The sequence below is a fragment of the Paroedura picta genome, chromosome 5 (assembly GCF_049243985.1).
Source record: "Paroedura picta isolate Pp20150507F chromosome 5, Ppicta_v3.0, whole genome shotgun sequence".
In the NCBI taxonomy this organism is placed as follows: Eukaryota; Metazoa; Chordata; class Lepidosauria; order Squamata; family Gekkonidae; genus Paroedura; species Paroedura picta.
The window spans coordinates 28,969,128-28,990,307 of NC_135373.1; the positions used below are offsets into that span (position 1 = coordinate 28,969,128).

The 21,180-nt window shown below is 47.0% G+C and overlaps 2 long non-coding RNA genes across 2 annotated transcripts in view; both read right to left on the reverse strand.

Moving 5' to 3' along the window:
• LOC143837307 (uncharacterized) overlaps positions 1-21,126 on the reverse strand; it is an 84,718-nt gene extending 63,592 nt beyond the window's left edge. Inside the window, exons 1-3 of the long non-coding RNA XR_013230953.1 lie at positions 21,039-21,126; positions 19,771-19,842; positions 17,798-17,877 (exon numbers count right to left, since the gene is read on the reverse strand). This is a non-coding gene — a long non-coding RNA (uncharacterized LOC143837307). The remainder of the gene's footprint in view (positions 1-17,797; positions 17,878-19,770; positions 19,843-21,038) is intronic.
• LOC143839015 (uncharacterized) lies at positions 3,393-4,359 on the reverse strand. The gene is made up of 2 exons (XR_013231524.1): positions 4,167-4,359; positions 3,393-3,820 (listed from the first exon to the last, which is right to left on the reverse strand). It is a non-coding gene; the product is annotated as an uncharacterized LOC143839015 (long non-coding RNA).
• Positions 21,127-21,180: the final 54 nt, after the last annotated feature.

Here is a 21,180-nt window from a genome sequence, read left to right on the forward strand (position 1 = left end):
GGTAGGCGACCACCAAGGAAGAATTTTCAGAGCAAGGTAACAGCTTAATTATTTCCCTTGAAAACCCTATGGCATGCTTTCTCAACCAGGGTTTCTTGAGGGCCCAGGGAGGGTTTGCCAAATTGGTGGCAAATATACATATTTTAAAATGTTTTAAGCATTTATTGGATATGACCATACATAAAAGAGCCTCTTGTAGCACAGAGTGGTAAGGCAGCAGACATGCAGTCTTAAAGCTCTGCCCATGAGGCTGGGAGTTCAATCCCAGCAGCCAGCTCAAGGTTGACTCAGCCTTCCATCCTTCCGAGGTCGGTAAAATGAGTACCCAGCTTGCTGGGGGGGTAAACGGTAATGACTGGGGTAGGCACTGGCAAACCACCTTGTATTGAGTCTGCCATGAAAATGCTAGAGGGTGTCACCCCAAGGGTCAGACATGACCCAGCGCTTGCACAGGGGATACTTTTACCTTTACTATGACCATGCATGGTCATGTCAACCCCATTCCACATGCCAAAGTTGGGCCTGGAGAGGGTGGGAAGGGGAGGGGTCCCTAGTGGGTATGTACACAGCTATGCTTCCCAACCATATTCTGCACAATCGCGCCATTTGGGAGGTTTCTTGGAGCCTGAATAACATTTCAGGGGTTTCTCAAGGGTAAAAAAGTTGAGAAAGGCAGCCCTATGGGGTCTCCATAAGTCAGCTGCACCATTGTACACAAATACACAATGCCTCTTAACATGGAGGCTCCATTTATCTTTCATGGCTTAGAGTTGATGACAGAACAACCCTCCCTTTTGAATCCCCCTACGAGAACAATCACTGTGCCTTGAGGCAGTGAGTTCCCCAAGACAAACATCTTTCTAGATCTCAGCCATTTGTCCACTTTTCTCCAGATAATAATTGATAGAATAAGAGAGAGAGGTGTAGCTGTAGGAAAGTCTTTACTGCTGGTCACACTAAGAAGGGGGAGTTACAAAGTTTTCTGCCTTAATTTGCTTAGGAAAATACATGTATGTTGTAAAGGGGGTGTTGAAGAAGCTGGTTCGCACCTCTAAGCCATCAATTGCTTACCCCTTCATTACTGGAGAGCTTAAAAACCCTTCATCCACCCAAAGCCATGCCAGCTAGCTTGATGTGATTAACACTAATCTCAGCAAAGTGACTCAGTAGCTAAAAAAGCAAATGATTTTGGGCTGTATCAGAGTATCATGTCCAGATCACAGAAGGTGATGGTACTGCTTTACTGTGATCTGGTACAGCCTCACTTGGAGTACTGTGTTCAGTTTTGGGCACCACAATTGGAGGGATGTAGATAAACTGGAGCACCTCCAGAGAAGGGCAACAAAGATGGTGAGGGGTTTGGAGACCAAGATGTATGAGGAAAGTTTGGAGGAGCATGGTCTGTTTAGTCTGGAGAGGAGACAACTGAGAGGGGATCTGATAACCACCTTCAAGTATTTAAAAGGCTGCCATATAGAAGATAGAGCAGAGTTGTTCTCTCTTGCCTCAGAGGGATGAACCAGATCCAATGGGATGAAATTAATTCAAAAGAAATTCCATCTAAACATCTGGAAGAAATTCCTGACAGGGCGGTTTCTCAGTGGAACAGGCTTCCTCGGGAGGTAGTGAGTTCTCCATCTTTGGAAAGTTTTAAACAGAAGCTGGATAGCCATCTGATGGAGAGGCTAATTCTGTGAAGGTTCTAGGGGGTGGCAAGTTACAGTGGAGGAACGATAGGGTTGTGAGTGTCCTGCATAGTGCAGAGGGTTAGACTAGATGACCCAGGAGGTCTCTTCCAACTCTATTATTCTATTTTATGCTTCAGTGTAATGGTCATGTCAGGCTTGCTTAGGTCATGGCTGGTCCAGTGTCAGAAGTTTGAATCGTATCCTTACTCTTTTCCCCCTATAGAAATATGAGGATAAACAATGGCTCGCACAATAGCAGCTTTACATTGTCTCAACACAAGGCTATTACTCTGTTCTCATCTGTAATAAGCTGTCACTGTTCCACTTTACGGGCAACAGTGGGCTACTCAACGATCCCTGTAGTCATCGCTGGTTTCACACAATGGGAAACCTATCCTAGCTTCCTACAGTCCTGCTGTCCCTGCTAATGGGGGGCAGGGGATAAGCAATGCACGTTTCACACAGTGAACCAGGGCATTGTTTGCCAAGGCTTGGCTTGTGGGTATTCTGTTCAAGCACAGATTCTGCTTAATTGATGCAAAATCTGACACCCTGGGGATCTTTTTTCCTGGCCCACACAGATGCAAGAGAAATGGTTGTGCAATACCTGTAGGTAATTTTGCACACACTTTTACTATGCAAGCTACCTATAGGATTCACATTTTCAAAGAATTTAGAACTGTTCAGGAAGGATTAATGTGGCAAAAAAAGACTGGAAATAAGAAGGACACAAACAATTAGGACCAGATAATCAGTACATTCATGGGAGCACAGATACCAAGCTTTCTGGTGGTCTGAGGTTATTCACTTTTCTAGTGTTACCAACTACAACTTGGGAAAGTCCTGGAATTTGGGGGCAATACCTAGCAATGAATGTGACATCACTCTAGGGCAGTGGTTCTCAATCTTCATAATGCTACGACCCCCTTTGGGTCACCAAGGCCACTGCTGCCGCCACCACTGCTGCCACCCCCAGGTTGAGAACAGGTTGAGAACTGCTGCTCAAGGGCTTCAGTTTCACCTAGACTCAATAGTTTACCATTCTCTGAAGTTGCCATTTAGAATCGTAGGGTTGGAAGGGATCTCCAGAATCATCTGGTCCAGCCCCCTGTAGAATGCAGGAAATTCACAACTACCAAACTTCCTTTGGAGGAACTGATTTCGGTTGTCAGAAGATCAACTATAGTTCTGGGAGAACTCCAGCCCCCACTCTGAGGTTGGTAACCCTATCCCATCAGTTCAAAATAGCTCCCCTGATTCTTTCCCCAAGTATCAGTGGTGTTACTTACCTCTTCCAGGGAAAACATAGGGGTTTGCTTTGGGAAAACAGTAGAAGAAACTTTTCCCTACCTGAGCGCTGCAGCACAGAACATCTCTATCATGCTGTAAATCAAGATGCCATTTTGCAGCTTCCCCAGCCAAGGAGCTGCCATTTTGTTATTGGCTCCACCCTCTAAGCTATCATTTTGTGAATGATAGCTCCAAAGGGCCTTGAGGAAAAAAATGAAGGAGATCCCACAAATATAGTCTGGCCCACAAAAATTTAGCTATTGAATCTCTACGTAGGATGGAGAATAATTAAATCTGGGACCTGGTAAAACTTGGAATGGTCCAGAATGGGCATTAAACAAACAAGAGTTCCTTAAAAAAACACACAGTGGGATGCATGGCAGACAGTTGAAAGCAATAATTTAGAAATGAAAAGGCGGAAATCCCACACCTTTATTAACCCTTACCAGGCCAAAAAGCCTCCAGAACACCCTGGAACAGGCATTAAACAACAGTACCACAAAAAAAAATGGGGGAAGCATTACAGCCACTTGAAAACAATATTTTAGAAATGAAAAGTGGAACTCCCACAACTTTATTAAATCTTTGCAGGCCACAATGTGCCTGGGGTGGAATAGCAGAAAAAATATAAAATATTAAAATACAAATATTTATTGCAATTCATGTACATATTTAAAACTTGAAAAACATCAACATTAGACTCACACAAATCCATAGCACATGCATAAAAGAACTAATACAAAAATGAAACGTGTTTCAGCCACGCTTGGGGACTTCTTCAGTGGTCTGATATTTCAATTCATGTATGTAATATAATATTGGGTACTATGAGGTGGTGAACTCTGAAATACATAGAAATGTATTATGAAGAGCATTGTTATATAATAATAATTAACTTTTACATAGATAAATCTGTGTCAACACACAGGGTGATAATTACATAAAGACAGAGGCTCCCACGCTTATAAAGTGTGGCCAAATTTATCTCATTTGGAGTTCTCCATTAAAAGATTTATTCTCCAAAATGCTACTATATAAAAAAAATAGTAATATAAAGTTAGTTCATTATGAAAAGCCAAACCATGCTCCTATTATAAATCAGAGCAGTTCTGCACATTGAAAAAAATAGCGTTACACCATTGCATGGGTGTAAAGCTAAAAAATAACATGCCTCCAGCCATTCCTCACCATTTGTCTCTCTCTCCTCTGCCGCCTTCTCGCAGGAGATTAACGCACCCTCAAGCCCTGTGTGTCAGAACGGGTGGGAACTTGAGTGCTGTCCCTCGGAAGGGATAGGCAGTCCCTCAAGCTCTGTCCATTGGAACAGATGGACACTGCAACCCTGTCCCACGGATGGGATGGGTGCTCCCTAAAGCCCTGTCCTTTGGAACAGCTGTTGCTGTCTCACCTAAAAGCAGCTCAACTAATTGGCTGCACCTGGGGGAGGACTCGCTCATCCTCCCCAGGAGCTATCCCAGCTGGGCCCTATCTACTTTGACAGCATGACTGCAGTCTCTGGCTCCTTCAGCGTTCAGCAAACACCACCCATCTGCTTTGTCTGCATCGTTCAGGTGACCTGTCAGGTGCGGCTGCACCAAAGATGCCTCTTCAGAAGAGCCTGGCAGACTTGTGTAGCTTTCCACTGCTGCACATTAAGAGGCCCGTCTCTCTTCTGCCAGCGCTGGCTCAGCTGCAGGCCCCGGTTGCTGTGGTGAGTCCTGGGAGACGGGAGGTGGCAGCGGGGGCATGAAACCCTGTCACTTAGAAGGGATGGGCGCTCCCTAAAGCTCTGACCATAGGAACAGATGGACACTAAAGTCCTGTCCCTCAAAAGGGTTCGGTTCTCCCTGAAACGCTGTCCAATCGAACAGATGAACACTGTACCCCTGTCCCTCGGAAGAGTTGGGTGCTCCCTGAAACTGCCTCCATTGGAAAATATGGACACTGCAGCCCTGTCCCTCTGAAGGGATAGGCGCTCGCTGAAGCCTCGGTCATTGGAATAGATAGACAGTGCAGCCCTGTCCCTCAGAAGGGTTGGGTGTTCCTGGAAACCCCCTCCATTGGAATTGATGGACACTGAAGCCCTGTCTCTTGGAAGGGATAGGCGGTTGCCCAGGCTCTTTCCATTGGAACAGATGGACACTGCAGCCCTGTCCCTTGGAAGGGATGGGTACTCTCCCTTAAGCTCTATCCATCGCAACATATGGACACTGAAGCCCTGTCCCTTGAAAGGGATGGGCGTTCCCTCAAGCTCTGTCCATTGGAACTGATGGACACTGCAACCCTGTCCCACGGACGGGATGGGTGCTCCCAAAAGCACTGTCCCTTGGAACAGATTGACACAGCAGCCCTGTCCCTAAGAAGTGTTGGGTGCTCCCGGAAACCCCTGTCATAGGGACAGATAGACATTGCAGCTCTGTCTCTCGGAAGCGATGAGTGATCCCTGAAGCCCTGTCCATTGGAACAGATGGACAATGTAGCCCTGTGCCTCGGAAATATTAGGTGCTCCATGAAACACCCTCCATGGGAATGGATGGACACTGAGTCCCTGTCCCTTGGAAGGGATGGGCAATCACTAAAGCTCTGTCCAATGGAACAGATGGACACTGCAGCCCTGTCCCTCAGAAAGAATGGGTGCTCCCTGAAGCCGTGCCCATTGGAACAGATGGACATTGCAACCCTGTACCATGGAAGGGATGGGTGCTCCCTAAAGCCCTGTCCTTTGGAACAGATAAGACACTGCAGCCCAATCCCTTGGAAGAATTGGGTGCTCCATGAAATTGGGTGCTCCAAGAATTGGCTGCTCCGTGGGAATGGATGAATTTTGAGGACCTGTCTCTTGGAAGAGATGGGTAATCCCTCAAGCTCTGTCCATTGGAACAGATGGATACTGCAGCCCTGTCCCTGGGAAGAAATGGGTGCTCCCGGAAACCCCCTCCATTGGAATACATTACAGCCCTGTCCCTCGGAAGGGATGGGTGCTCCCTGAAGCCCTGTTCATTGGAACACATGGACACTGCAGCCCTGTTCCTCAGAAGGAATGGGTACTTTCTGAAGTTCCGTCCATTGGAATGGAAGGACACTCAAACCCTGTCCCTCAGAAGGGTTGGGTGCTCGCTGAAACCCCTCCGTTTGAATGGATGGACACTGAAGCCCTGTCTCCCAGAAGGAATTGGTACTCGCTGAAGCTCCATCCATTGGAATGGAAGGACCCTCAAGCCCTGTCGCTCAGAAGGGATGGGTTCTCCCTGAAGCTCTGTCCATCCCAACACATTGACACTGAAGCCCTTTCCCTTGGATGGTTGTGTGCTCCCTGAATCCTGATCCATTGGAATGGATGGAACTGAAGCTCTGTATACTGTCCAATCTGGTCCAAGCCCTGTATGCTGTCCACACACAGTGGCAGCAGTGCAGGAGGTGCTTGGACTGCAGAGCCTAGCCAGAGTCCACACCAGAGCAAGGTCAAAGTCCAGTCTGAGTCAAAGCAAGCAGAGTTAAGGGCGAGGCAAAGAGTAGTCGAGGGAAAGCCAAGGTCAGAGTCCAGATAAACATATATTCAGCAAAGCCAGTCCAATTCCCAGGTGCGTAGTCAAAAGCTGTTTGCCAGGAGTCAGGGAAGTCGATGGGAGTCAGAAGTTCGCAGACCAAGGAATCCAAGCCGGACAGGAGGGTTTCTTCATAGATTGCATCCACGCCGAAGAGCTGCTGCTGTCTTGCCTAAAAGCAGCCCAGCTAATTGGCTGCACCTGAGGGAAGACTCCCTCATCCTCCCCAGGAGCTATCCCAGCTGGACCCCATCTACTTTGACAACATGCCTGCAGTCTCTGGCTTCTTTGGCGTTCACAAACACCACCTACCTACTTCGTCTGTGTCGTTCAGGTGAGCTGTCAGGGCTAGAATGCATCTGTGGCTGCACCAAAGATGCCTCTTTGGAAAAGCCTGGCTGATTTGTGCTGCTTTCCCCTGCTGCACATTAAGAGGCCCTTCTTTCTTCTGCCAGAGCTGGCTCAGCTGCAGGCCCCGGTTGCTGTGGCGACTCCTAGGAGATGGGAGGTGGCAGTGGGGGCATGACACCCTGTCCCTTAGAAGGGATGGGCACTCCCTCAAGCTCTGTCCATAGGAACAGATGGACACTGCAACCCTGTCCCACGGATGGGATGGGTACTCCCTAAAGCCCTGTCCTTTGGAACAGATGGACACGACTGTCCCTCAAAAGGGTTGGGTACTCCCTGAAACTCTGTCCAATCGAACAGATAAACACTTTACCCTTGTCCCTCTAAAGGATTGGGTGCTCCCTGAAATCGCCTCCATTGGAACAGAGACATTGCAGCCCTGTCCTCGGAAGGGATAGCTGCACCCTGAAGCCCTGTACATTGGAACAGATGGACACTGCAGCCCTGTCCCTGGGAAGTGTTGGGTGTTCCCTGAAAACCCCTCCATTTGAACGGATGGACACTGAAGCCCTGTGCTTTGGAAGGGATGGGGGTTCCCCTCAAGCCCTGTGGGTCAGAACGGATGGGTGCTTGAGCGCTGTACATCGGAAGGGATAGGCGGTCCCTCAAGCTCTGTCCTTTGGAACAGATGGACACTGCAGCCCTGTCCCTCGGAAGGGATGGGTGCTCCCTGAAGCCCTGTCCATTGAAACAGATGGACACTGAAGCTCTGTCCCTCACAAAAGATGGGTGCTCACTCACACTGTCTGTCGGATTGGATGGACACTGAAGCCCTGTCCCTTGGAAGGGATGGGAGCTCCCTCAAGCTCTGTCTGTCAGAACAGATGGGAACTTGAGACCTATCCCTTGGAAGGGATGGTTGCTCCCTCAAATCCCTTCAATTGCAATGGATGGACACTGAAGCCCCGTCCCTTGCAAGAGATTGGTGCACCCTCAAGCCTTGTTTGTCAGACTGGATCGGCACTTGAGACCTGTATCTCGGAAGGGAAGGGTGCAACCTGAAACCCCCTACATTGGAATGTATGGAAACTGAAGCCCTGTCCCTTGGAAGGGATGAGCGCTCCCTCAAGCCTTGTTTGTCAGAACAGATTGGCAATTGAGCCATCCCTCAAAGTGATGGGTGCTCACTGAAACCCACTCCATTGGAATGGATGGGCACTGAAGCCCTGTCCCTTGGAAGGGATGGGCAGTCTATCAAGCTCTGTCCATTGGAACAGATGGACACTGCAGCCTTGTCCCTCAGAAGGGTTGGGTGCTCCCTGAAACCCCCTCCATTAGAATAGATAGGCATTACAGCCCTGTTGCTCGGAAGGGATGGGTGCTCCCTGAAGCCCTGTTCATTGGAACACATGGACACAGCAGCCCTGTCCCTCAGAAGGAATGGGTACTCACTGAAGCTCCGTCCATTAGAATGGATGGACACTCAAGCCCTGTCCCTCAGAAGGGTTGGGTGCTGCCTGAAACCCCTCAGTTGGAATGGATGGACACTGAAGCCCTGTCTCTTGGAAGGGATGTATGGGTCTCTCACCTGGCAACACAAGAGTTTATTTATTTGTTTTCACATTTATATACCACCCTCCCTGAAGGCTCCGGGCGGTTTACATGGAACTGAAGAAACTATACAGCGAACATTACATATAACGAATTATATTATTAACATAATAACAAGTAACTGTATAACATTTAAAAATAATAATAAAACAGTAATACAACAGGTCCAGGAGTCTTGGTGGATTTCTGGGGGGGGGGGGGGAGTGCGGGACAGGGCCCAAACTTCTTTAGGGCCAGGGATCATCAGCCGGTAGGTGGCGGCGGAGCGTAGGGTTCTTTTGGGGGCATAGGCAGGGAGGCGGCCCCTCAGGTACACTGGGCCCTGACCGGGTATGTCCTTGAAGATAATTGTGCAAGAAATGGCTAGATTGGGAGATCCCAGTGGTTCTATATATATGCAAGTGATCTGATGTCATGCTCTGTTCTCTCCGCCTTCTTCATCCTGGCTTGATTCCGCTGGCGAGTGAAAGGGCTTCTTTGCGGTCAGTGGGCCCCACCTGAGCAGGCTCCCCACCTGGGCTTATTCTGCACCTACTTTGTTTATTCCATTGTGGATCCTGCTGAATTCAGATCATTCTGAACTCGGGTTTTCCTCTTCCTCCCTCCCATTGAAACAGAAAAATATTCTGCACTCAATTGAGGAAGCTCAGAACTGCAGGAGGGGGGGGGGGAGTCAAGCACAGTAGAAGAAGAAGGGGGGGAAGGAGAGGATTGGAGCCAGCAGAGGGGGGGGGGGAGAACCAAGAGGCAAATCTCTGCTGAGGGAAGTTATGGCTTCTGGAGCTTAGTCACTTTAAAACAAGCCTTACAACCAGGAACCAGGAAGACTTTGAACTGATGTCCTGGCCAATCAGGGAAGACTTCTTTGCTACAGCTTTGGAGGCATGAGGCAGCAGCAAGTTAATTCCCAGAGAGCTGCACATTTACTCATGATGGTTTTTGAAAAATCCACTCCAGAATATCACGCGGGAAAAGTAGGGTCACCACAAATCAATCATGCATGTTGCAGAGGGAAAATGTATAGCGCCCAAAATCAAAATGCAAATCACATTCAATGTAGACTGCATCGATTTATTCAAACTGAGACTGGGCAAAAGGCCCCATGCAGACTACACCCTGGTTTGGCACCAATGCTCATTTGCATAACAATAAAGCTGTGGCCTGCATTTTTTCCAAACTATTTGTGTCCTCCCCACATGTCATACTGTCAGGCAATGTGCATTGCTCCTTTGCATCCTGATTACATTTCTGCAACACCCTTCCCACCTTACAACTGGGATAGGATTCTAAGAGGTCCATTTCAACACGTCTCTGACCAGGTGTGCTTTGATGTTCGAAAGCTCAGACCCACCCCCAAGAAAAATTGTTGATCTTCCATAAGGTGCTTCTGGGGAGGTATGTGCATGTGTGAGGGACACAGCTTGGGGGGCTTGCTTCCTGTGGCTTGGGCATGTGTCCATGGGATTCTTTGGGCCTCAAAGAACTTAGGAAGATAGACTTAAAATGGTTGTTTGTAGCACAATTACATTTTAAGAGCTATGTCAGAATTAGTAAATGTGCACCATCACCTATGTGGGGTTGGCTCCTTACATAATTCTGTCATCCTCTATGGTTTGTGAAAACGCCTTGGAAAACCAGACAAAATCATAAGTTTCTTAGAACAGTATCCTCTGCTATGAGAAGAAGGCTTTTGAAGGACTGCTTCCATTTGGGAAAGGGGAACAAGTAAGTGACAAATACCATACGATTTAGGAAATGGCTTCATAATTTTTGGCATGAGAAGGGAGGTCCTTCTTATGCTAAACAAAGATTTTATATCATTGTATGTAATGGAGTCTGCTGTATATTTAATATTTCTGTTTCTATCTACCTACCTACCTACCTACCCACCTCACCCTCCCATAAAGCTCATTTACATAAAACATATGCTGTTCTATTTATGCCTGACCATTGATCAAGGCAGTCTGGTCAGTGGAGGCATTAGTTTGAACATACACATGGATTTTAATGAGGCTATGCTTTAAGCCTTGGGTTTTTAATTTTAATAAATATTAATATTTAATTTTATATTACATTCTACCATACAGAGGCTTGAGCACATTTTCATTATTTTGACCCTTTTTTTTGGGGGGGGGGGTCTTGACTTGGGTCAGTATATTCTCTCCTTTTTGTTGTGGGCATGCAGGATCAATTTTTGTTTGTTTCCACAGATCTGGAAAGAAGGGCCACTGGCGTCGATACGATGGACTGAAGGAACTAAAGAGCTCAGGAGGTGGCAAACTTGGAGCTGTCTTCAGCAATATTCTGTGGAGACACCCATTTTCCCACCGCACTGCTGTTGCATATCAGTCATGAACCTAAAAGTTCCCTCCCCATCCCCCAGGAAGAAGAGTTGGTTCTTATGGGGTGAAACCAGAAGCCTGCTTAACAAATGCCAACCCTGTGGGCTCTCTTCCAGCCCTCTACTCTTTCCCTGGGTGAGGCCTATCTCCTTCTGCCCGTTGCTGCCACCACACACTGACTGTGATACCTATTCCCAAGGGACAGTGAGACCCCTCAGCTAGGCTCCTGGTGTTTTATAGTCAATACCATCGATCTTTGGGTCCCACCTGGAGAGTTGGCAACCAACTAGTTTTGCCTTGTTTTCCTTCCCTGAGCCCTCCCAATGCACTAGTAGTACCCAGCGGAGGAGACTAGGTAGTCCAGAGCACCAGTTTTGTTATGTGCAAAACTCAAGTTCATTAAACTATTAAAACTCAGATAGATAAATGTACACCCCCTCCAGCACACATGACATCAAGCCACAGCACTTATACACGCTCCGGGCATGAACTTAATGGATGCCTAAACACACTCCTCTTTCCCTGCACTCCCTGCTGAAGAGGGGGAGAGGCTCCTGTGGCCACTTGCCTACCAGTCTCACTACCCACCTCCTTGATGGCTGCTTGTGGCCAGGCCAGGCCCTGTCCCTCGGCCTAGGGGAAGCAGGGCCTTCTGTCTGGAGAGATTGATCCCCTTCTCTCTTGGAGATCCTGGAGAGACTGCCTCCTCCCATGAGGTCTGGCTTTATCTGGAGGTCCCCATTCTCATTGTGGCATGTGACCCTCTCCCTTCCCTGAGTCTCCTGGAAAGTATAGGCAATTACAGCCCTTCCACCCCCTAGCAGGCATTTTAAAACACAGGCCCAGGGCAGCCATTGCAGAGCACCAATCAACCTCCAGGACTCATTTCGCCACATCTTCTATGCCGCTTTTCTCTACCCGAAGGAGTCTCAAAGCGGCTTACAATTGCCTTCCCTTCCCTGTCCCCACAACAGGCCCTACCTCCCCTGTGAGGTAGGGGAGGCTGAGAGAGCCCTGATATTACTGAAGAAGAGTTGGTTTTTATATGCCGTTCTTCTCTCCCAAAGGAGTCTCAAAACGCCTTACATTCACCTTCTCTTTCCTCTCCCCACAACAGACACCTTGTGAGGTAGGTGAGGCTGAGAGAGCCCTGATATAACTGCTCGGTCAGAACAGCTTTATCAGTGCTGTGACCAGCCCAAGGTCACCCAGCTGGCTGCATGTGGGGGGGCGGGGAATCAAACCCGACTCGCCTGATTAGAAGTCCGCACTCCTAACCACAACACCAAGCTGAGAAGGGAGCCTTCATAAAAAGGTATCTGCAACAAACAGGCTGTTCTGATTTCTCAGTTCACCCTCCATATACAGTGGCTTCACTGGGGCCACCAGTGGTCAAGGAGGATGCAACATTTCCCCCCACACACACACCTTTAAATACAGGCTTCGTTTAGACTTGGTTCCTCCTCCCTATTCTCCTCACTAGCTCATTGCTCCTTGGGGCTGTCAAGGCTCCCTTCCAATAAAATTCCCACCATTTTGACCCAGCAAAGGACAAATTTAACATTCCTTGGTAGCAGGAATAGGAAAGTTCCTGCTGGCATGGCAGGCCAAAGAGAAAGACCATTATGACTGGGGATGATAAACCTACAGATACCAAAGCAAACACCACTTCGGGATGAATTGATCACATGGGTTTTATGCTGTTTTGTTCGGCATGTTAGACAAATCATTCAAGAAACAGAAAACTGAAAAGAATGATATAGAATCATAGAATCATAGAGTTGGAAGGGCCCATGTAAGCCATCTAGTCCAACCCCTTGCTCAACGCAGGATCAGCCCTAAGCATCCTAAAGCATCCAAGAAAAGTGTGTATCCAACCTTTGCTTGAAGACTGCCAGTGAGGGGGAGCTCACCACCTCCTTAGGCAGCCTATTCCACTGCTGAACTACTCTGACTGTGAAATTTTTTTCCTGATATCTAGCCTATATCGTTGTATTTGTAGTTTAAACCCATTACTGTGTGTCCTTTCCTCTGCAGCCAATGGGAACAGCATCCTGCCCTCCTCCAAATGACAACCTTTCAAATACTTAAAGAGGGCTATCATGTCCCCTCTCAACCTCCTTTTCTCCAGGCTGAACATTCCCAAGTCCCTCAACCTATCTTCACAGGGCTTGGTCCCTTGGCATCTTGTTCTCATTTGCCCATTTTTCCATTGTGTTCAGATCTCGTTGAACTCTGTCTCTATCTTCTGGAGTATTTGCCAGTCCTCCCAATTTCGTGTCATCTGCAAACTTGATGAGTAGTCCTTCCACCCCCTCATCTAGATCATTAATAAATATGTTAAAAAGTACTGGACCGAGCACCGAGCCCTGAGGTACCCTGCTACTCACCTCCCTCCAGTCTGATGAAACACCATTGACAACAACTCTTTGAGTGCGGTTCTCTAACCAATTCCCTATCCACCTAACTATCTGAAAATCCAGATAGTCCTTCAATTTATCCATCAGAACATCATGGGGAACCTTATCAAAAGCTTTACTAAAATCCAAGTAAACGACATCAACCGAATTTCCACGATCCAGCAAAACTGTCACTTGGTCAAAAAAGGAAACCAGGTTGGTCTGACAGGACCAACCTGGAGACAAATCCATGCTGACTTCCTTGGATCACCAAATTGTCCTCCAGATGTTTGCAGATCGCTCCCTTTAATATCCGCTCCATTATCTTCCCCACAACAGAGGTCAGACTCACTGGTCTGTAGCTTCCCGGGTCATCCTTCCTCCCTTTTTTGAAGATCGGAATAACGCTTGCTCTTTTCCAGTCCTCTGGGACATCTCCAGTCCTTAAAGAGGTCCCAAAGATGATGGACAAGAGTTCTGCAAGTTCTCTAGAAAGTTCTTTGAGCACTCTCGGGTGCATTTCATCCGGCCCAGGGGATTTGAACTCATCCAGTGCTGCTAAATGCCTCTCAACAACCTCTCTGTCCATGTCAACCTGCCACCCAGACACTATCTCTTGGCTACTGCCATCTCTAGATGTGCCTAAACCCTTTGACCTGTGGGAAAAAACAGATGTAAAATAGGCGCTGAGCCTTTCTGCTTTCTCTATATCCTGTGTTAGAGTTTGTCCATCCGCACCCAACAGTGGGCCTATTGCCTCCTTTACTTTACGTTTGCTCCTCACATAACTGAAAAATCTGTTACAGTGGGCTTCCCTGGCCAATCTTAGCTCACTCTCAGCTTTGGCCTTTCTGATGATTGATCTACAGTGCCTAGTAACCTGTAGGTACTCTTCTTTAGAGCTGTGTCCTTCCCTCCATTTCCCTCTTCTTTCTTAGTTCCTCTTGAAGTTCTCTGTTCATCCAAATAGGCTTCTTAGAGTTCCTGCAGTGTTTTCATCTTTCAGGGATAGTAATTGATTGAGCATGCAATAGCTCTTGTTTGAGTAGTGCCCACCCTTCACATGCTCCCTTCCCTTCCAACATTCTCGTCCATAGTATGACACTCATCATGTCTCTGAGTTTATTAAAGCTTGCCCTACGAAAATCCAACATCCACGTCTGGCTACAAGCTTCCTTGGCTCCCCATCTCAAAAGGAATTATATGAGGACATGGTCACTTCCCCCTAGGGTCCCCACCTCTTTCACTTCATCCACCAACTCTTGCCTGCTGGTCAGTATTAAGTCCAGTATGGCTGAACCTCTTGTGGGTCTTCTACCATTTGATAAATGAAATTGTCAGCCACGCAGGTCAGAAAGTTGCATGACTGAGGACGATTTGCAGAGTTTGTTTCCCAGCACACATCTGGGAAATTGAAGTCACCCATGACAAGGTCCTGACACTTGGATATTTTCTCAAGCTGCTCACAAAGTGCAGCATCCACATCCTCTCGTTGGTCAGGCGGTCAGTAGCAGACACCAACCACCACACTGTTTGTTTTCCCCTGGCTTATTTTCACCCAGATGCTTTCCACTGTAGATATACTCTCCTTCTCTAGAATTTCCTGACAGGTAAGCCCTTTCCTCACATACAGTGCCACTCCTCCAACTCTTCGATCTATTCTGTTTTTTCTGAACAGTTCATATCCATCCACTATTACATTCCAGTCATGAGAATCATTCCACCAAGTTTCTGTGATGCCTACTAGATCATACCTTTCCATCAGCATGAGAAGTTCCAGCTCTTCCTTCTTATTGCCCATGCTTTGGGCATTAGTATAAAGGCATCTGAATCCTTTTACTTCTGGTTCCCTATGAGCTGGCCTTCCTGGTTGGGCTGCCCCTGATCGGTCTCCTTCGTTACACTCCCTATGTTGAACGTCTCCTTCCACTTGTGCCTTCAGTTTAAAGCTCTCCTGATGAATCTCCCCAGGTTCCTGCCAAACACATTCTTCCCCAACTTCAATAAGTGCAGTCCATCAGGTGCTAGTAGGCCTTCCTCACGAAAGCCTATCCCATTGTCCCAGAAACCAAATCTCTCCTGCCGGCACCAACTACGCAGCCACTGATTCACCTCCATTATCTTCCTCTCCCGACGCATTCCTCTTCCCTTGACAGGCAAGATTGAAGAGAATACCACTTGTGCCCCCATTTGCTTGAGCTTCCTCCCTAGATCTTGATAGTCTGTTTTAATAGGAGCGATGGTATTCACGGACATGTCATTCGTACCCACATGGACCATCACAAATGGGTAGCGATCCGTAGATTTGAGGAGTTTGGGCAGCCGTTCTGAAACGTCTTTAATTTTTGCCCCTGGCAAGCAACACACCTCTCGGATTAGGGGGTCGGGCCCAGCCACATGGCGATCCATTCCTCTTAGCAGGGAGTCTCCAATTACCAGTACTCTCCTTTTTCTTTTCTTCTCAACACCATTTCCTTCTCTCCCCGTGGCCTCTTCCCTTTGTCTTAGACTTTGTTTTGGGACCTCTTCCCTCGTTGACCCTTGCACCTCCTCTGCAAGGGCCTGAAATCTATTTTGGAGCTCCAAAGGTCCCGAGAACCGTCTCGCTCTACGCCATTGAGTCTTTTTCCTAACTGTCTGCAGAGGTTTCGTAATGTGGTCAATCCCCTTATCCTCTTCAAGACTGGTTGTATCCTCTTTATTTCGAGTTGCACAGCTCCGGTCTATGAACTCCTCCCCTTTCTTAATTTGGGTAAGAGTAATAATCCTCTCTTCTTAGCCCCTAATCCTTTCCTCCAAAAGTATTACCAGTTTACACTTGGGGCAGATGTAGTCCATCTTGTCTTCAGGGAGGAAGACAATCATGTCACACTCACTGCAGCTGATGGGATGAGTGTCCTGGAGGTCCATTGTAACTTGTAGGCAGTGCAACTATTGGTCAGCAGCAGCACTCCCCAGCAGCTTTCTCCAAGTGCTCTCAGTTGTCTGAGCTCTGCCTCTGGCGAGCAGCAGCCCTTTTTAATCCACCCAGCAATCACCTCACTAACACAATAGCCTCACCTGGTCAGTTATAAATAACTTTCCGTATGGAAGAGGGTTTTGCGTAGCACAATCAATACCTTGCGAATAATTATGACTGAAAGGGGAAGCCTGGGATACCAAGGGAAAATAGGGACTTTGGTGGTTCTAACAGGAGGTTTGGGTATCAGAAGCCATATTTGGCCCACACATCATTTCTTGCATCTTGGTGCTGGAGGCACCTCACTGAGGGGCACAAGAACTGGGCTTAGGGAAGTGACGCAGCATAGGTCTGTTCGGAGGGCAGAGTTCCCTGAATGTAGGAGTATATAATTGGTGGTGGTTGAAACCTCATTTTATGGTGCAGAGGGCATGCAGTCTTCTTCTGGAGCTCCAAATAGATGTTTCTGGTGTCAGAACCAGTCTTTGGGCCTAGAACTGCAGGGGAGAGTCTCCAGAACGTTGTGTCATTTGGGGGTGGTCCGATGATCATTTTGGAGTCCGGCCTGGCCCGCGGTGCCTGCCTGAGCAACAGTTCTGGAGGCACCCCACTCTGGAGCAGCTGGCACCAGAAGTGGGCTTGGGACCAGGAATCAGCATCTGTCCTCTCAGTGTCCCCGAGGCAACAAGTCTTCCTTCGATGATGTGACCCTCAAGTGTCACAGGTGCTGAGTTCACTGCTCGAAAATGTTGTTTTTTCCCCTCTATTCACATATCTTTATATATATATATATATATAAAATAAAAATTGTGCTGTACGATAAAGTTCTTTTAACAAGTCAAGTGTCCTTAATGTCTTTTATAAGTCAACACAAATTGGAGCTTCGCCAAAGTTCACACTCATTTTCCCAATCAATAGCTTTCATCAGTGGCTTAGCTCCTAGGTACATAATTGCATATATTATTCACAATTATTACAAATATTGCAAAATGTACCCAAAATGTATGAGCTTCTTGTTGCAAAGGTGGTAAGGCAGCCAACATGCTGTCTGAAGCTCTGACCATGAGGCGGGGAGTTCAATCCCAGCAGCCAGCTCAAGGTTGACTCAGCCTTCCATCCTTCCGAGGTCGGTAAAATGATTATCCAACTTGCTTGCTGGGGGGGGTAAAACGGTAATGACTGGGGAAGGGAATTATTATTATTATTAAACTTTTATTCCACCATTCCCTTAGGCTCACGGCGGTTTACACAATAAAAATTACAATAAAACCCATAGTTAAAACCATTAAAACCAATTCACACTATCGATGTTAGGCAACAGGCAAGCACTAACTAACCCGACTAACCCCCCAAAACCGCCCCACGTTAGCCAGGGGACATCAGGTTGCTAATATGGGAATGAGGCAATCAGATCATTCAGATGAACCCAGAGAGCCAAGATCTAATGTCGGGACCACCCAACATTATGGCAAACCACCCCGTATTCAGTCTGCCAATAAAACGATAGAGGGCGTCACCCCAAGGGTCAGACATGACTCGGTGCTTGCACAGGGGATACCGTTACCTTTTTACCCAAAATGTGTATAGAGTATTCAAGAAGTTACTTCCAACTTACCTCAGTCACTTTCTTATATAACTTTCTTCCATAAAGTTTCTTCCCTTTCTTCCATAAACGTCTTATAAAGATATATATTCCTACAATATAAAAACTTCCATTGTACAAAAGTAATATAATAAATCAGTGATCAAAGTATATGAAGAAATCAGGCAAACACCACACATATTTCAAATATCTATTAGGCCACAAGCTCAAATGTAAACTGGAGAATTCCATTCACTCTCAGTCTTTTAGAATAGGGTCTGTTTTTTGGAATAGAACACATAACAGTTCATCATCACCGGAGAATAGATGTAACTCAAAGGCTATTACAGAGGGAATGCTTTTTGCATATTCGTTCTTGACACCACGATTCCCCATGGTTCAGGGGTAGTCAACCTATGGTCTCCACATGTCCATGGACTACAATTCCCAGGAGCCCCTGCCAGCAAACGCTGGTAGGGGCTCATGGGAATTATAGTCCATGGACATCTGGAGGACCACAGGTTGACTACCCCTGGTTTAAATACTGCATGGGATCTGACATGTTACTTGTAAAATTAGGGATACTTTCCACTTTAAGGTTTTTTTAAAACTCACATTGTCATTGGACCTGTCACTTAGGGTGAACTATTTTTAAACTGCAGCACCTTCCAAGCCGTTCCCACCAACATTCATTACATTTTCTGTGTTAAGAAAAGAAGAAGAGTTGGTTCTTATATGCTGCTTTTCTCTACCAGGAGTCTCAAGAGGGCTTACAATCACCTTCCCTTTCCTCTCCCTACAACAGACACCCTGTGGGGTAGGTAAAACTGAGAGAGCCCTGATAGAACGGCTTTATGAGTGCTATGACAAGACCAAGGTCACCCAGCTGGCTGCATGTGGAAGAAGAGTGGGGAATCAAACCTGGCTTGCCAGATTAGAAGTTGGCACTCCTAACCACTACACCAAGCTGGCTCAAGAAAGTCCAGTGTGTTTTATCTATTGCTCCTTCCTGATTTCTAAGGTATCATAGATTTGAGCTCCTCCTGTACAGCATCTTCCCTCGGGATTCTTTGCAGAAGAATACTTGGAGAATCTTACCGATCCAGATTTAATTCACAACTACAAACTTCAAGCCAGGAATTATCACACTTTGCTGAATACCTCCCAGTGGGATTTCACTCCACAGGTTCCAACAAAACATATAGCTTCATACAATCACATGTGCATTTAAATGAACTTTTAAGTCTGCCCAAGGGGGGGGTGATTCTATTATGCTAATAAGCCTAATTATACTTCTGTGCAAGTGTCAGAATCTGTGTCTTCACCTTTGTTCTATATTCTCATGGTTTTGCAGCATCTTCACTGTCTAACGTGGTTTCAGCTGATAGCTGATAATTGGTTATCTATTCTCAAAACTATACAGTTTGCTGCTTCTCACCCATCTTGTTATCAAGTAGAACTGCTCATGGTCTGCTGCCAAACAAGAAATTCAGCTCCGACCATGCAGGGTACATTATGGGCACTTGGAAACAATATTTTGGAAATGAAAAGGCAGAAATCAAGCACCTTTATTAACCCTTAAAAAGGTAAAGGTATCCTCTGTGCAAGCACTGGGTCATGCCTGACCCTTGGGGTGACGCCCTCTAGCGTTTTCATGGCAGACTCAATACGGGGTGGTTTGCCAGTGCCTTCCCCAGTCATTACCATTTACCCTCCAGCAAGCTGGGCACTCATTTTACCCACCTCGGAAGGATGGAAGGCTGAGTCAACCTTCAACTGGCTGCTGGGATTGAACTCCCAGCCTCATGGGCAGACAGCTTCAGACAGCATTTCTGCTGCCTTACCACTCTGCACCACAAGAGGCTCTTAATTAACCCTTACCAGGACAAAAAGTGTTCAGATCACCCCGGGACAGGCATTAATCAAACAACAGTGCCCTTAAAAAGTGGGATGCATTACAGACACTTGAGAACAATATTTCAGAAATGAATAAGTGCAAGTCTCACCTTTTTATTAACCCCTTCTGAGCCAAAATGCTTCTGGAACACCTCAGAATAGGCATAAAACAAACAACAGTACTGCAAAAAAAGAGGGGGGGGAATGCATAACAGAGACACACAAGAACAATATTTTAGAAATGAAAAAGTGGACCTCCCACACCTTTATTAATCCTTTACAGGCCAAAATGTCTATGGAACATCTTGGAACAACTGGAACAGGCATTAAAGAAATAATAGTACCTCAAAAAGAAGTGGAACATATTTAAGGCACTCCAGAACAATACTTTGGAACTCCTAACACAGAAATATTGTGCACATTAACCTGTTTGGAGCCAAAATATATATTGTGCACATAAACTTTTGGGGTCAAAATACCTCCAGAACACGCCAAAATCGGCATTAAACAAACCACAGTACCTCAGTGGGATACACTCCAGAACCATATTTTGGGAATCAAATCATAGAAGTCTTGTGCACAGATTGACCCTTTCCAGGCCAAAATGCCTCCAGAACGGGGGGGAAAGGGAAGAAGTATTCCAGTTAAGTGGCGGCATTCCAAACTGAGCCGAGGGTTCCAGAGAGGTGCTGGGTAGTTTTTGCTCATGGGTTCAGGAGTGGACAGAACAAACCCCAGGCCAACTAGCGGCTTCAAATTCACAGGAACCTCTCCCAGGAATGTGAGGCTTCACAAGACTTGCTGGGCACATAGGGGGGTATCCTGGGATGAGGAGCTACAAGTAAGCATAAGCTATGTCAGCATTTAGAGTTCTAGAGCATTTGCTGGCAGGGGCTCATGGGAATTGTAGTCCATGAACATCTGGAGGACCACAGGTTGACTACCCGTTCTAGAATATTGTTCTGGGGAGCCTTTAATACGTCCCACGGTTTTTTGCCGGACTATTATTTGTTTAATGCCCGTTCCAGCCTGTCCCAGAGACATTTTTTTCACCCCCCCCCCAAAAAAAATCAAGCTACAACCAGACAAAGTAGCCTCCTAGCTTTTTGAAGTCCACAGGAAAGTGTCTTTTCCTCTTGGACACCAGCTATATTAATCACGTGAAAAGAGCGATTTGAGAGAGGTAGCCATAGTAGTTTGAGGCAAACATAAAAAAAACAGCAGCCTTGGGGGATTTTTCTCCCTCATTCTGGCATAAATTTGCTGAGGAGTTTTGTGGCTGACCCCTTTAAAACAAGCATTTCTCCTACTTTACGCAAGCGTGTGCTGTAATAAATTAATTACTAGTTAAGAGGCCACGAGGCTCCCTCGTTCATACTTAGACTTTCCCGCGTTTTTCAAGAGGCTCGCCTACATTGAGGCATCCCAGCAGGTCGCTCGGCGCCTCGCGGCGGCGGGCCCGGACTCCATCTCCCAGCATGCCGCGGGGGTGGGCGTGGCTCGAGCGGGCCGGCGCCGCA